The sequence below is a fragment of the Malaya genurostris genome, chromosome 3 (assembly GCF_030247185.1).
Source record: "Malaya genurostris strain Urasoe2022 chromosome 3, Malgen_1.1, whole genome shotgun sequence".
Taxonomy (NCBI): Eukaryota; Metazoa; Arthropoda; class Insecta; order Diptera; family Culicidae; genus Malaya; species Malaya genurostris.
In genome coordinates this window covers 184,151,111-184,168,866 of record NC_080572.1, presented here as the reverse complement: position 1 = coordinate 184,168,866, position 17,756 = coordinate 184,151,111, and the positions used below count along the sequence as shown (strand labels likewise).

Here is a 17,756-nt window from a genome sequence, read left to right as displayed (position 1 = left end):
TGGTTTTTGGTTGCGTTAGTTGTTCAACGCAACTATATCTGAATGTTGTCTATTTTTTTAGTGTCATTAGTACCAGTATACCACTAACCAATCGTACCGTACCGATTGGTTAGTGGTATAGTGGTTGTTAAATTATTGACGTTCATTTTCGCCTAAATATTGAGAGGGCATCGCTTCAAAAATGTTCATGTACACATTTAGAATCAGGGAAAAGCCCAATGATGCCGAATTCTTATAATCTTGCTCTCCATCAGGCGTAAAACGTCCTCATTTTTTATATCAACAGATTTTTATACTCCTACGGATACATATGGACAAATGACACTACTAATTAAAACTTTTTCTATAACTAGAACTAAAACTAGATTTAGATACAATATTTTCACAGCACTACGTGACTGGTGAAATACAAACACGTGGGAGCATCGATTAAATAGACGACACATACTGGAAAAAAGTTCGTTAATGCCGTAATCAGTGCGTGCAGATTGTCTTCTCTGGAATAGATAACATCGAAGATTACGAGAGTGTAGGGAATTTCTGAAAATACCGTCGATAGAGCAAAGACATGACATGGACTGATGGAGAAAAAGCTATAAAAAGGTGAAAAGCAAGTCGCATCCCAAGCAACCAAAAGTTCCACAATTACTTAAAAAGTCCACTTTCTTGCTGCTTAAAAGTACACACGGAACTTTTGAGAACTTGAAAGTACAGATCAAGTTCCGCGTAAATTTTCTAGCTGCTTAAGAGTGCACGTGGTACTTTTAGCAACTTGAAAGTACAGAACAAGTTCCGCGTGAACTTTTTCGCTGCATAGAAGCTGAACAATGTATTCTAGAAGCAGCTTAGAAGTTCGTTCCGCTGCGTCGCGCGAACTTTCAAGTGTGGATAATTACTTAAAAAATGGGCTGCTTAGAATGCTATTGATTAACTTTGAGAGCTGCTTAAGCAAAATCAGTCCCTTTTATCCGAACGTTTGGTTAGTTGAGATCTGACCAATTAAGGGTAAAAAATCAACAAAAAACCACAAGGATCAGCCCCATGGGGGATAGCGATAAGTTTGCTGTAAAAATCTGTATAATACAGGTAAATCTGTATAAATGGCATCTCTGCTTTCGAGCAGGGTTATTTTTGACAACATCAAATTAACCGCTCAAGTGTCAGATTTCAACCAAAAGTTAAAATTAACCGCGAAATGGTTCACAACCTTACTGCCCATACTCGCATATCAGTCCCATATCGATTTTCGCCAATATTGAGTTAGCTTGAGGAATGCAATCTATCCTCAATATACTCTCAGAAATTGCAATCAAAGTTGAGTGTTTGTTCAGTACAATGTGAAAAAAATATCAGCTCATGTCTGTCCCATATGCAAAGTACCCGCATGTCAGTCCCATTTAGTACAAATTTCAATAATTTCATTTGTTGCAATATTGGAAAAGAAAATGTGTATTATCGATATTTCATGTAATAATATCATGATTTAGCATTAGGTAGCACAAGAAATCAAAAAAATCTAAAATAAAATTTTAATTGTCTTTTTCTCGACTTGCTGATTTTCAATATGGGACTGATATGCAAGTATGGGCAGCTTAGTTCTGTAACAATAACTTTTTTTAAATTTTCTGTTGCAAAACAAAACGAACCACCGGCAGTTGTCAAAGATGAGCTAAATGCACGAAAAAGCAGAATACTTTAACAAAACATTCGTCCGTAAAAATACCTGCATCCGGCCAGTATCGACTGGTAATCATGTAAACTTCTTTTCTAACAAAAGACTGGCAACGTAGTCTAATTAGCCTGGTATGATGAAATATATATAATCTGGATGCGAGAAAAAAAGGCTTGACATTGCCATTCAAGCTGCCTATGAGACCCATGTAACGAGCCTCCGTTCTGATTGATTAGACGATGAAATATCGATAACAAACTGTTTTGGAATTTTTTAAAATGAAATAACCGGAACGTTCTGCGTTGAATCCGCGGAACTACTCACGTATGATGGTTCGGTACGGACTTTAGACCTATTTGCGCTTGGTTATTGATATTATGATCGATTCGTCACATAAGTAATGCTGTTCAATGACTAATGGTCCAATGACGGGGATCCAAACTGATAAAATATCGCTATTTTGACAAGTGAAACTCTAGGTTGCAATTTTATAACAAAAAAATATCGTTATGCGTATTACTTTTGATGATGAACAAGCTGACAACAGGGACTTTAAACAATCAGGTGATCTATTATCGGTTGTTTTACTGTGTGAGCTGACATTAGAGAGAGTAAATGTTTGAATTCTTATCAGTCAGCTATCAGTGCATAAAGAGGTCAATCATTGTAAGCCTGCAATGTGGTCGAACGTGTCGCTAGGATGGTCACGTATGAAATCGCACGTTTTTCCCAAACTTATCTTGTTACGAGGGAAATTTGGTTAGTTTCTGTAATCATAACATTTCCAGGAAAAATTAGGTTAAAGAAAATTTTGACAGTCCCACGACAAAAGGGCCTAACTGCAAATGAGAGCCTCTCTTTGTTTACTTTTTCTTTTGATTATTTCGGAGCCATTACTGTTACTTCTTGAAAGTTTCCAATATAAATTGAAAGCTTGTAGTTTCAACTTGAAAGTTTTTTTATATCGTCAATAGAACGCTTTCATGACTTTTTCTACACGTGAACGTTTTCACTACACGCGAACACTTTCACTACGCCCTGAAGATGAACAATAGTTACTTTGGAAACGTCGATCAGGAACTTTTGACAAGTGTTTGCCTTTCTCAGTTTCGAACAACAGTTCTGATGAAGTAAGTGGCATATAAATATCCCAGTTAAACTAGACAAGTGTAAATGATTGAATAACATGTATGAAAGATATAATGAGGAGTCGTATCATTTCTTTTTGTACGTCAGATAACACAGGACGTTGTGATCTACAGTTTTACACCATTTGTTTTATGGCTGTAATCTGAGATCATCATCGTTATACGTCAAGAATGATCACACAGGTAAAATTGTATGCCTTTGCAAACGAGATTCACGTAAAATTGTTTAAAACTATATCCAGTATTGGTAGCTAGTCCTTCTCATCAAAGAAAACGTGCTAGAATCAGTCCAACTTCGATTATTGCAGACTGGCAAATTTGCAATATGTGCCGTTCGCACCGAACAAACCTTCGCGTTCAAGGGGATTGATTTAAACTTCGTCTAGCATCGGAAAATATCAAAAATTAGTACGAATATATCGATCGCTTAGAGTTGGTTAGCTTTGCCTTATTGGATGTAGACGTTTAATGACGCGAATATTTAAAATGTGCCTTTCCACGCAGCATATTTTATTTAGCACTGCTAGTTAGTGAGGTAAAACTTCATTTTTGGATGATAATGAAATTTATGGCCGTCAGCATATCCCTTTTCATTCATTTTCCTTTCGTTGCCGAGGTTCCGTACCGTACCTAGTCACTTGAAGGTTTTCTTTGCTCAGTTTGTAATGCCAAGTAGTTTACCTGTTTCATTGTTTTCCTTGTCTTGATTGTGGATAGTGAGCAAGTGCGAATGGATAGGCATAAAGACTGTCCCAGAAAGTATGGACGCAACCAAAAACCACTGCCATTTCGCAATGGTTCAGAATCTGTCAATCATTATGGCTGCGTCCTGTTGTTTACACTCTTCTCTAACCACTTGTGCAGTTGTTTATTCGTTTTCATTAGTTTGTTTCGAAATGCGTGTGTACAAATGGTGCACAGAACGCGGACTGTCACTGAGAAAGATAGCAAAAATGGAAGGAGTAAGTGAAAAAGCCGTGCGAAATGCAATCAGGAAGTTCGTTGAAGATAACACCTTTGAGGATAAACCGAGAACGGGTCGAAAAAAAGGTCCTGCTAACCCTCGGTTGGATAAACGTATACTGAAGGCGTTCGAGCAAAAGAAGGAGGTTTCAGTTCGGGATGTGGCCAAAAAAGTGGGTACTTCGAAGTCAAATGTTTTTCGTGCTAAGGAACGTTGTAACCGTTACCTCTATTCCAAAATGCAGTATAAAACTTGGTGATTTTTGCGCCACTCTCGCGGATACCGAGAGATCACCAGTCGCGTTTAGTTGCCCGACTATGTTGTTTTAGCATGAGATTCCTCAGGGGAATTAGCTCGAACGGTTACTAAGTTACGTTTAACAAAACTAGAAAAACTTCTAAATTCAAATTCGCCAAAATACCACCTTGTCACAATAACCAATCGTTCACACTTTTCCGGTACCTGCAACAAATAATCGACTCGAGAACAAAATACCAAAGTGGAGAAAAACCAACGGAAGTAAGAGTGAGTTCTTACAAAAGGATTCTGCTCAAAGGCAACGGAAACTAGAAAACGTAAATTTTAAACTTATATTTTTCATTCCACTCGGTATATTATAAACGGACGTTCAGGTAGGACAATTGTTTTATACGACGGCAAGAAAACGTTTACATGGCCATGAAACTTGGTGACATACCTGCGCAGGTTTTTAGCAGCAACGATGGCGACGGAAACAGCTCCAAAGCCGACTCTAGGGGTCGGCGATGCCGGCTGGCGGGTAAAGATGGCGTGACCAGTGATGGCGACTCATGTGCGTATGGCCGAACTAAAGGTGCGGAGTGTGGTTCGGCTGGACGGAAGACTTCCGATTTTTCTCGACAAGAGCTTCTGCAACGCTAGGAAGCCGTGCAGACCCGGGAGTATCCGCAGTAGTGGCCAACGTACCCTAGAAGGACCTCACGTACTAAGATTCCGCATCGATCCTTGCCACGATGAAATGAAACCTCTACTTTGGATTTAGCAAATCGGTACGCAATTGACCACGTATCTCGATCGCCAGCTCTTGGAAACGGCCACAGAATGTAACGAAACGGCCTGAATACGCGCGATATTTGGTTATCGCCGTGAAAACTTTGCAAACGTAAACCCACTAAACTCCGTTTGACTGCCTTGGCGGCGGGCCTTGAACGACACTCGAGCTCTAATCACTACACGCATACAACATTCCTTCCGAACGGCGTCACTCCGACGAACGATTTCAGCCCGTACAAAAACGCCCGTTGGACGAGCGCTGCTGTCCAACATGAACGTAATTAATTTAGGATTCGCGAAATAAATATATTTTTATCATTTACCCTTTTTACTTATAAGTTCTATGCACACTTGAACAGAATTCACTTGTTTTTCAATTACGGTATTATAAACCGGAAATTTAAAAAATCTAACAGAAAAAAAAAAAATTACTAAACTAAAACTTACACACTCTTTTTTTCAAATTTAATATTACCTCTAACTACAATTAGCTAAAACTCAAGCAAATATAATTTCAGAAAAACCACTATACACTTTTGGTGAACTTCTGTTCTCCAGCCGATACGTCTGCGAAATGGACGAGTGTGAATTTCTTTTCATCCAAGAAACCTCGGATCTTTTGTGACGATTTAGCGGGTTATTTGTAACATGGCAGCGCCCATGCTAAGGCGGCAAATTTATTTGGTATGGCGAAAATATTTGCCCTACTTTAGTCAACCCCTCGAATTTCATACTACCGACATCTGGAAGCGATTAGACTCACTAGCAACATAATTACATAAACTTTTTTCATGTAGATATTCCATTTTTATAGCAACGTGGTAATTTATAGCTGCTGTAGCTAGGACACATTCGTTGTAAAACATTTTATAATACGAATGAGTTAAACTAATCAATTTTCGATTACTAATTTTTCTAAATTCCATTTTTATAGCAATATGATAATTTATAGCTGCTGTAGCTATGACACATTTGTTATGAAACATTTCATAATACGAATGAGTAAAATTAATCAATTTTCGATTACCGAATTTTGCTAAATTCCATTTTTACCGCAAAATTGTAAAATATGTTACATCACTCCACTCAAGTTTATGAAAATTTGATCAATGGAAAATTGATCAAATTTTCATAACCCTAACCTTACTCAACATTAAAAATTTTAGTAATGAAAACTAAAGTTCTCGTACCCGTATAAACATTATTTGTGTAAGCCATTTATGCAGGTTAATATTTTGTAGTAAATAATTGGAGTGTTTACCAACTATAATCCAATATTTCTGAAGACGTACAAAATTAACGGAACGTAACCCAGATTTTTGCAGCGTTTGCATTATATCAGAAATTATCTGACCAACTACTGAACGTTGCAAGAAATTTGAAAAATTTTGCCTCGAATCAATCACATCAATATTCTTACTGACTCATTCATTGATTTTCAGCACTTTAACGAAAACGGAGACGTAATTTATAAATTACAATAACATGTGTTTTACATTCTCAAAATTATTCTATTTGAAATATTTCGTAAGCACCTGTACTATAATTTATAGCATATATTAAATTACACCATAAATATTACTGCATAAATGGCAACACTGGCGATTCTGACAGTTATACGAAAGCTTGTTTACTTCTAAGTTATCAAAATGGATAGTGTTGTGAACGTCGTACGGAAAAATTCGTTCGGAAGTGCAAGGTAATTTAATTGAACTCTTTCCTAATATTATCAAACCGTTATACGTATTTTATTAAATATATTTTTCACTGATAAATTCTTTATTTCAGGACTCTAATCTACTGAGGACTAAAGCAAATTAGGAATCCAGCGGATGACGGTTGCCATCTTTGTCGTATGCTGACAGTTGAGCATACAATGTTTTATTTTGGTGCTGCGGGTGCTGCAGCTTTCACGGAGAGTACTCTGTGTTCTAAAATATTAACAATTACTAATCATTTTTGTTTTTTTGTTTCAGGTGATCATATATGTATTTATTTTTAATTTCGTTTATTTGTAATTTTTTTTAGGTGAGCTATTGGAAAAGACAGCTGCAAGATTTTACGTAGAATAGCCCGGATCTACGTTTTTATTTATATATATATATAGGACTAACTATTATTAACCTAGATTAAGTAGCTATAGTTTGTAACGGTAGGAACTAAAATCTCGCTTGTAAACTAACTCGTTAGGAGGCTTAACCAGGAGTAGGTAGTAAATTTGCAGCGATATTTAAGTTATTACTCGTTTCTCTTGTCTAGTTTCTTAGGTTGATCTGTTCCGCATTCTTTTCCTTGAATTCGTTTTTTTAACCTGTTTTTAATTTTAAAATTTGTCACTCCGAAGAAGGTTCATAGCTTTTAATCCTCCTCGACTAGAATTTCTTTAAAAATGAGGCGTGGAAAATGCCGATTGGCTTTCCCGATAAATCCTCCAGTTCATAACTGTCACCTAGAACAGTTTTTACTTTGGCCTCTGTAAATTTTGGTGCCAGTTTGGCGCAAAAGTCTTTCCCTTTATCAGACAGAAAGGTGCTTTTCTTGAGTACTTTTTCCCCAAGCTGATATTTCGGTGCTTTCGCGTTAGATCTCAGGTTGTAGTACTTCGCCTGTTTCTCATATGCTTCCTTTAAATTTTTCTTTACTTGGTCGTAGAGATTTTCTTTATCTTCTTCTGAAAGGCCATGCTCTTGTTTTGAATTATTCATGCTTTCTATTGTTTTATATTCTCGTCCATTTGATATCATATTTCGTCCGAATGTAAGAAAATAGGGAGTATGTTTGGTAGAATCATGGATAGAATTCCTTATTGCACATGCAATGTTTTGGATATTGTCTGCCCATGTTTTATGATTATTTTTTATGGTTGCCCTAATTGCGGTGGTAATAACTCTATTTACCCTTTCAGAGTTATTCACTTGTGGGTGATAAGATGGGGTTAGCCAATGCGTTATTCCATAGGTTGATAGGAGGTCTCCAAATATTTTAGATGTAAATTGGCTACCATTATCCGTTAGCACTATTTCTGGTGCTCCAAATAATAAAAATATGGATTGTTCCAAAAATTGGACCAAGGAACTAGCAGTTGCTTGCCTAAACGGTTGTGCTAGGATGAACTTCGTGAATACATCCGTCACTACAAGTAGGCATGTACTTCTTGCCTTTCCAGATGCTGGAAAAGGGCCTAAATAATCAAGGGTTATAAATTGCCAGGGATGGTCGCAATGCTTCTTTTGAGAGCCCATAGGTGGAGTTGCATTGATGTTATTATTTTTTGATATTTTGCATGGTAAACAAGATTGGCAAAAAAATTTCGTATCTTGGGCCATTTTTGGCCAATAAACTTTCTGTTTCAATTTCGCAATTGTTTTTTCATATCCTAGGTGGGCTGGTTCATGATCAGCTTTAATTAATTGTACTCTTTCGTTTAACGGTGGATAGTACTTCCAGCAAAATCGTTTATCTTGAATTTTCGCCATATCCGGAACATGTTTATAGATCTTTCCTCCGATGACCTTAAAGTCTTTATATTTATCTGCAAATTTTGTTATTTTATTGCATAGATCAGTATAATCTTCGTCAACTATTTGAATAGTTTCTATTCGAGATAAACAGTCTGCAAGAATATTATCTTTCCCTCTCCTATACTGTATGACAAAATCATAGGATTGGAGTTTCAACGCCCAACGGAGTAAACGAGAATTTCCGTTGGCTGCTGTAATTGAAAATAACCACGTTATGCTTTTGGCATCCGTGATTACCGTGAAGGTGGTCCCTTCTATATAGTGCCTGAAATTTTCGATCGCGAGAAGAACTGCAAGGCATTCTTTCTCGGTTGCTGCATATTTGCGCTGAGTACTTGATAATTTCTTGCTGAAATACCCGATAATTCTTTTTCCTTCTGGAAATTCTTGTAACAGTGCTGCCCCTACTGCAAGCTGGGATGCATCGGTTTCGATTATAAAAGGTTGATCGTAACGTGGGTTTGCCAGCACCGGTGAAGATGTTAGCACAGATTTTAGTTCGCTGAGGGCATTATCGGCCTCTTCAGTCCACTTGAATTTTTTTGTTTTTTTCAAAAGATCTGTTATTGGAGCTGTAACGTGGCTATAATTTTTTATAAATTTTTGGTAGAAACCCATTATACCCATCAGTCGTCTCACATCACGAATCGTTTTTGGACGAGAGTAGTTTAGTATTGGTTCCAATTTACTGCTATCTATGGCAAGCCCATTTTCAGTTAACAAGTAACCTAAATACCGAATTTTTTTCCTACAAAAGCGACTTTTTTCAACCGAAATTGTTAAACAAGCCTTTTGCAACCGCTTAGCAACTTCTTGAAGCAGACGAAAATGCTCCTCTAGCGTTTCCGTGGCCACCACTATGTCATCTAGGTAGATGAACACATAGGGTTCCAAATCGAATCCTATTGCTTTATTCATTAATCTGTTCATAGTAAACGGAGCATTTTTGAGTCCAAATGGGACTACTTTGAATCGAAATAGTCCTTTAGGAGTTCGAAACGCTGTGAGATTTCTTGAACTTTCCTTCAATGGTATTTGAAAATACGCATCCTTTAGGTCAATTATGCTAAAGTATTTAGCTTTTTGCAGCCTATGAAAAATTTCATTCATGTTTCGCATGGGATAAGCGTCTTTTTTCGTAATGGAATTTATTCTTCGAGAGTCTAAACAAACTCTAATTTTCCCACTTGGTTTCATTACTGGAACCAAAGGGCTAGCGAACTCACTCGTGCATTCTTCGATGACATCGAGTTGTTCATAACGCTTTAATTCCTCTTCAATTTTCTCCCATATACGCGGTGAATATCGGTACATCGGCAAATCTCTCATTTTTCCTCCGTCACTAACTTCAATTTCGTGTTCAATTAAAGTCGTTCTTCCTAATTTTGATTCACTAGTCAGTGGAAATAACTTGATCGTGTCTTTAAGTTGCCTTTTTTGTACCTCAGTAAGTTCGTGTTCTGTTTCAATAGTCTCGATTATTTCTTCTGGATTGCTGGGAAGTTCTAAAGACGGTACGTCGAGTGAATCATCCTCTTCTGGCTGAGATGGATGCCAAAGTTTCTGTTCCTGTTCCGTGAGGTCCAGTGAACTTATTTCAAAATGTATCTCTTTTTCTACAAATCCTTGTTCTATCCAATGTTCTGTCGAAAGATGGCTTATCAATGGCTGTCTTGCACAGTCTATACTTCCCAGATCTATTTGTACGTTATTTTCGGTCATAACTGGACGTATTTGAAATGCGTTCCAGAAATCCATTCCCAAAATAAGAGGTTTTGAAAGTTTTGGTACAATTATAGTTGGGATAATTTTGGTTATTCCCGCGAATAAATATGGAATATTGGCGTAGCCAACACATGTATGTTCCGTGTTATCGGCTGTATTGATTGTCACATTAGCTTTAAATAATTTAAACCCGTGAATTTCCAACAGTTTCGTTGAATTCAGTACGCTTATACTGGCCCCTGAGTCTAACAAGGCGATTATCTCTGTTCCTAGAACTGAGACGCGAATTTTTGGACATAAATTTGGGTTGACTCTAATCATCAACGTTTCTTGTGTAATATTAGTTTGTGATGGAGTCGTTTCGTTTGGAACCGTAATCGGTTGCGAGATGCTATGGTTCCCTTTTAAACACCCCGCTTTCAGTTTAACGGTTGCTGTTGTTTAGGTGCTGGATGGTTGCGCTCGCACGTTCTTGTAGTTCTCCCAAGGTTTCCGCACGCATAGCAAAAAACTTTTTTGGGCTCTGAACATGCACGCCAAATATGTCCAGGTTTTTGGCAATTCCAACATTTGGATACTACGGTTTCAGAGATTTTTGTAATCTGTGATGTACTTGGTTTATATGTTTCCCTATTTTCTCTAGGCTTTCGCTGTATAACATTTACAGAAATTTCCTCTGATGATGAATACTCATCATCGGAGCAGGTTTCAACACTTAAAGCGTGAACCTCATTTCTAGCGTTGTAGCTTGATCGGTATAAGTTAGGATCATTTGCATCTATTCTATGATTGAGATCCAATAAATGATCTAAATCATATACGTTGATTGTAGCTAGTTTCGAGCGATAGTGAGGGCGCATATTTTCCCACACTATTTCAAAAATTGTTCGTGAAGAGTGTGGTTTCTTTAAGCATTGGTTGAGTTTTTCAATCTCAGTCACAAATGCAACAAACGTTTCTCCTTTCTTCTGTTTCAATTCTCTCAATTGACTACGAATTCCACGGTCGCGGTTAGGGTTACCGAATCTAAACCGAATTTCACTTTCGAATCTCCGCCAAGACGTACAGACGTGTTCTCGCGTGAACCACCAATCGCTTGCTTCCCCCTTTAATTTATAGTGGATTTTATCCAAAAGTTCGTGCTCGTCGACCCTCTCGTGCTTGGCCAATTTTTTGACGCGATTCAAAAAATCTTCTATTTGCATAGACCGATTATCGCCCGAGAAATATGTGTCCCAATTTTCGACTTTCGAACGCCCGTTTCTATTCCGTTCGCGGCGAGTTCTTCCGTACTCTTCCGATGACGACGACCTGTGCCTGCTACGGTAGTATCTTCGCCCTTCATCTCGCGATCTGTCTCTGCTGGACCTGAATGGTTTTCTTCCATTTCGACCATGTCTTCGATTTGTACTTCGATCACTACTTTCACCCGACGAAGATACCGTATACCGATAACGGTAATTACTACGCTCTCTACTTTGCTTTCTTCGACGGTTTTTTCCCATTTCTTTATAACTAGAAGTAGTTTCTTCCCCCTCGCTTTGGTACTTTGACCCACGTGTGTGTTCTCTTCTACCTCTGGAACGTTCTACCGATGATGTGTCAGATCGTTTTCTACTTCGTCTTTGCCAACTATCAAGTCGTTGATTACGACTGGATGAACGAAGGAGTTCTCGAGATTGTTTTGAATCTTTAGACTCGGTTTTATTCCCTATACTAAGTTTTGAAAACGGTACCTCGGGTATTTCCGACGATTTTATGTTTTCCTTTGGAATCGCACCCGTGCTGCGTTTATCATACTTGTTTGACTTACTGACCTTCCGATCAGTATCCGTTACGATTTCGCGTTTGTTGGACGTTTCTCGCGGTTCAGGATCTGTTTCTTCGGCAGAACAGTCCGGATCGTATGTTACCCTTTGGTTAAACGCGCGTAAAATACCCTCTACCTTCATGCAATATTTTGTTTTTAATTGAATTTGTTCTTCGGTGTTTGCTTCTGATGATGCTATTCGTATGAGGACGTGACGAAGTCGAGAAATATCTGCGTAGTCAAATTGCTTTTTTAATCTGGCTAACGTTTGTTCAATCTTTCCCTCCATCTCTTTTATCTCCTCTTCTATCGCTAAATGCGAAACAAATTTACGAGGTTCTCTTCGTTCCTCTTTATAAACTCTACGTAACTCTCTTTTCTTATCATCTTTTTTTGCCCTTTCGTCAACAAATAGCTGACGTAACGCGATTTCAAAATCTAATTCCTCATCATCCAAATGATCAGGATTCGGTAATATATACCATCTACCCATTTTATATCTCTAAATATTTAATATATTCTAAAAAAAAAGAATTTAAAAAAAATATATGTGTGTTGAAAATCCAATGCACTTATTCTAGCACTTAATAATATGAACGGTAATCGGTAAAAAAAATTCAAAAAAAATCAATTCAATATTGATTCAAAAAATCAATTCAATATTAATGTATACTAGAACAAAATAAAATGGTGTAACTTCAAAAACCAAATCAAATTTATGCCTGTTTTATGAACAAAGTTTCTTTTTTTATTTAAACCTTGCCCCACGTTGGGCGCCAATGTAACCGTTACCTCTATTCCAAAATGCAGTATAAAACTTGGTGATTTTTGCGCCACTCTCGCGGATACCGAGAGATCACCAGTCGCGTTTAGTTGCCCGACTATGTTGTTTTAGCATGAGATTCCTCAGGGGAATTAGCTCGAACGGTTACTAAGTTACGTTTAACAAAACTAGAAAAACTTCTAAATTCAAATTCGCCAAAATACCACCTTGTCACAATAACCAATCGTTCACACTTTTCCGGTACCTGCAACAAATAATCGACTCGAGAACAAAATACCAAAGTGGAGAAAAACCAACGGAAGTAAGAGTGAGTTCTTACAAAAGGATTCTGCTCAAAGGCAACGGAAACTAGAAAACGTAAATTTTAAACTTATATTTTTCATTCCGCTCGGTATATTATAAACGGACGTTCAGGTAGGACAATTGTTTTATACGACGGCAAGAAAACGTTTACATGGCCATGAAACTTGGTGACATACCTGCGCAGGTTTTTAGCAGCAACGATGGCGACGGAAACAGCTCCAAAGCCGACTCTAGGGGTCGGCGATGCCGGCTGGCGGGTAAAGATGGCGTGACCAGTGATGGCGACTCATGTGCGTATGGCCGAACTAAAGGTGCGGAGTGTGGTTCGGCTGGACGGAAGACTTCCGATTTTTCTCGACAAGAGCTTCTGCAACGCTAGGAAGCCGTGCAGACCCGGGAGTATCCGCAGTAGTGGCCAACGTACCCTAGAAGGACCTCACGTACTAAGATTCCGCATCGATCCTTGCCACGATGAAATGAAACCTCTACTTTGGATTTAGCAAATCGGTACGCAATTGACCACGTATCTCGATCGCCAGCTCTTGGAAACGGCCACAGAATGTAACGAAACGGCCTGAATACGCGCGATATTTGGTTATCGCCGTGAAAACTTTGCAAACGTAAACCCACTAAACTCCGTTTGACTGCCTTGGCGGCGGGCCTTGAACGACACTCGAGCTCTAATCACTACACGCATACAACATTCCTTCCGAACGGCGTCACTCCGACGAACGATTTCAGCCCGTACAAAAACGCCCGTTGGACGAGCGCTGCTGTCCAACATGAACGTAATTAATTTAGGATTCGCGAAATAAATATATTTTTATCATTTACCCTTTTTACTTATAAGTTCTATGCACACTTGAACAGAATTCACTTGTTTTTCAATTACGGTATTATAAACCGGAAATTTAAAAAATCTAACAGAAAAAAAAAAAATTACTAAACTAAAACTTACACACTCTTTTTTTCAAATTTAATATTACCTCTAACTACAATTAGCTAAAACTCAAGCAAATATAATTTCAGAAAAACCACTATACACTTTTGGTGAACTTCTGTTCTCCAGCCGATACGTCTGCGAAATGGACGAGTGTGAATTTCTTTTCATCCAAGAAACCTCGGATCTTTTGTGACGATTTAGCGGGTTATTTGTAACATGGCAGCGCCCATGCTAAGGCGGCAAATTTATTTGGTATGGCGAAAATATTTGCCCTACTTTAGTCAACCCCTCGAATTTCATACTACCGACATCTGGAAGCGATTAGACTCACTAGCAACATAATTACATAAACTTTTTTCATGTAGATATTCCATTTTTATAGCAACGTGGTAATTTATAGCTGCTGTAGCTAGGACACATTCGTTGTAAAACATTTTATAATACGAATGAGTTAAACTAATCAATTTTCGATTACTAATTTTTCTAAATTCCATTTTTATAGCAATATGATAATTTATAGCTGCTGTAGCTATGACACATTTGTTATGAAACATTTCATAATACGAATGAGTAAAATTAATCAATTTTCGATTACCGAATTTTGCTAAATTCCATTTTTACCGCAAAATTGTAAAATATGTTACAACGTTTGAATCTTCGAACCTATAAGAAGGAGAAACAACAAAACGTAGTCCGAAACAAGAAGCATCGATCAGGCCGAGGCTTCGAAAGCTGTACAATACGATTCTTGCTGGAAATTTGAACTGTATAATCATGGACGACGAAACCTACGTGAAACTCGATTACAAATCCTTGCCGAGACCGCAATATTATACGGTGCGAGAAGTGCAAATGTTAAACGAGTCCGAGACATCGATTGAAATCGAAAAATTTGGTAAGAAAGCTATGGTCTGTCAAGCAATTTGTAGCTGCGGTAAGATTTCGAAACCCTTCATCACTACTGCTTCAATGAACAGTGAAATATACATCAAGAAATGTTTACAAAAACGACTTCCATCCAGGATTGGAAAAAAGTGTCTAAACTTGTCGCCAAGAAGTCTGTACGGAATTTAATGAGGAACGTTCGCAAGAAGGTGCGCCAGTTAGTCTACAATGACTAAGTCGCTAATGATGAGAATAATATTCTGTTGTTGTAGTCTAATATTATCAGTATATCGAATAAAATTTGAATATTTAACACTTGTGAATTATTTACAGCGAAATCAAAGTGCGTCCATACATCCTGGGACAGTCTTTAAACATTAATTCGATAACACAAAACTCTCTCCGACCATAATGATAAATAGAGGGTGGCGGTTCTGATTTGAGTTTTCAATTATCACCAGCAAGTTAATATCGATAATTTCGACTGTTTAAAATGTATTGAGATATGTTTCGAAATATTAAAAATGAATACTGAAAGAGGGCACAATTAATTTATGTTTATTTTGTAATTGATATTTCAGTTATCATGACTGGTTTACCTTTCATCCATTATCTTGAACCAATTCGAATGTTTACATGAACCTCACTTGAAGACCGTTCTCTCATTCAATTGTAAGAGATATTTTGTTATTTCAAGAGATAAACTGACGGAGGTTAAACTAAGCTCCGATAGAGAGTGAGAAACGAATGAAAAACGGGATAATGCCCATTTGGTGCGACAGCGAAGGTTGTGTGTTAGAATGTGAAGTTTACTGCAGTAGAGTGCTCGTCAGTATGTGCAAACATGCGATTTTAATTGAATTGAATGAAGTTTTACCGCACTGCTATTCTGTAGTGAGTCAATTTTAATGTTTCGCTGAGCACTTCAAAGCGGACTTGCGTCACAAGGAACCATCAATGGGTTCTATTTGACCGATTTTCTTTATGCGTCGCTCGCACCGAGCAAGTAGCAATTATTTTTATCTTTATTCAGCAGCTTAAGCTGCGCAGTCGAAAGCGCACTCAACATTGTTTAACAATCAATAACAACTTTGAAGGACCGTTAAATCTACCGTAAGAAGAAAAAGTATCTGATATAATCAACCAGGTTTTGTATTTCCCATATAGAAAAGTTATGTAATCACTGTAAAAACCGACATTTGAACCGAGGGTCAGTTCGTCGAGTACGCAGAATTTCTCTATGAGTATGTATGTAACAAAAATATGCACTCGATTTTCTTGGAGATGGCTGGACCGATTTTCACAAACTTAGATTCATATGAAAGGTCTCTTGATCCCATAAGTTGCTGTCATTTTTAACCCAGATCGGACTTCTGCTTCGGGCGTAACGTGGTAAAATGTGCAAACAATAAAGATAAAGTGTACTTTATTTTCTTAGAGACCAAACAGTCGATTTTATTCAACTTAGATTTGAACTAAAGGCCTTATAGTCTCATAGATTCCTATTGAATTTCATATGAACAAAATAAGTGAACTCGGTTTTCTCAGAAACCGCTCATACAATTTTTACTAGCTTAGGTTCAAATAAAAAATCTTCACTCAGGCAGGTATTGTTTGTTAATGTCCGAATACGTTGATTTTGAGTATACCGGATCATCGTTCCTGTTTCCAGAAATACCAGGAAAGTGTTCGTGAATCGATCTCAGCTATACCGGTTCCCAGCTCCCTGTTCCGGGAGTAACGGAAATAGTGAAAACGGAAAACCGAAAACTCAAAAACGGAACCTTTCATTTTCTCAGAAACAGCTGAATTTCCACGATTTTACACTCAAATGAAGAGGTAAACGTCTATACCAGTAGACTGCTTTTGACTTTAGTTCGGATCTCACTTCCGATTCCGGAACAATGTTGAGTGATATATGTTTAAAATTTTAAACCGTCATTTTGAGCAAAGATGCCAAAAACGAAGAATTGTTAAAAATTGAAATGTCTATGCTAATGTATGCCCAAACAATCTTTGTTGTTCTTATTCAAGGAGGTTTTATGCCTACTGGCGAGAGAAATGTTATTAGTTTTGAAGTCCATTGTGCTTTTTAGTAGGTTAAAAATTGAAATTCTGAAAACGAAAAGAAATAATTGAGTAGAAAAGTGCTGTAGACTTTCGCTTAATTCCTTTTATTACACTTTAACGAACCATACATTGACAGAAAACATAATCTCACTTCCTGATATCACGTCATGCACTGATCAGCCACGAACAAACTGTTCCAATCAGTCAATCTATACCACTATGTGTTCTTATCTCATTGCCTTTACGATGTATAGTCCAGTAGCCAGTTGGTGGTGTTGGAAGTCTAATAAGTCTCAGTTGCGATTAATTTGGCACTCACCGGAACATACCGCTGCATTCAGTCAGTGAAGGTCACGTATGGTAGCGAATCCCACTACATCATTCCCCATCAACCGGTTAGTGACTGCCGATAGTAGCGTGATCTTGGCCCGGGCTTTGCATGTTCATTTGATACTAGCGAGTGAGAGGTGTGTCCTACGGGTACTGATTGTTGCAAAATGCTTTGTATTTGCTCCTATCAGCATATGAGTTTATATAATTGTATCAGGGAAACGTTATCGAATACTTTAGACACTATACCGACGGTATTCTGTGATTACCCAGCGAAAGTGGTCTGACAGACTTCTGGCGTGAGTAATTAGTGATCGACTCTTCTAGATTCACTGAAGAAGTGCTCACCACAAGAGCACATGTTAGTTTTGTTTGTGGTTTATAGAAATTGCATACTGATTGTATTCAAGAATTACGAGATTCGAGATCAACTTCCAAGGTGCAAATTTCTCTTCTTTTGAGTATCGTTGAGTTGATTGAACTGTCCTGAATTAGGGTAATCCAATTGGATTTTAATTTTGATTTAAAAATACTAACTCGTGATATTAAGCCGACGTTGATCTGTATGA

The 17,756-nt window shown here is 37.7% G+C and overlaps 1 long non-coding RNA gene across 1 annotated transcript; it reads left to right on the top strand.

Moving 5' to 3' along the window:
* Window positions 1-6,462: 6,462 nt before the first annotated feature.
* Window positions 6,463-7,050, top strand: LOC131437521 (uncharacterized). The gene is made up of 2 exons (XR_009230769.1): window positions 6,463-6,515; window positions 6,605-7,050. It is a non-coding gene; the product is annotated as an uncharacterized LOC131437521 (long non-coding RNA).
* The last annotated feature ends 10,706 nt before the right edge of the window (window positions 7,051-17,756 follow it).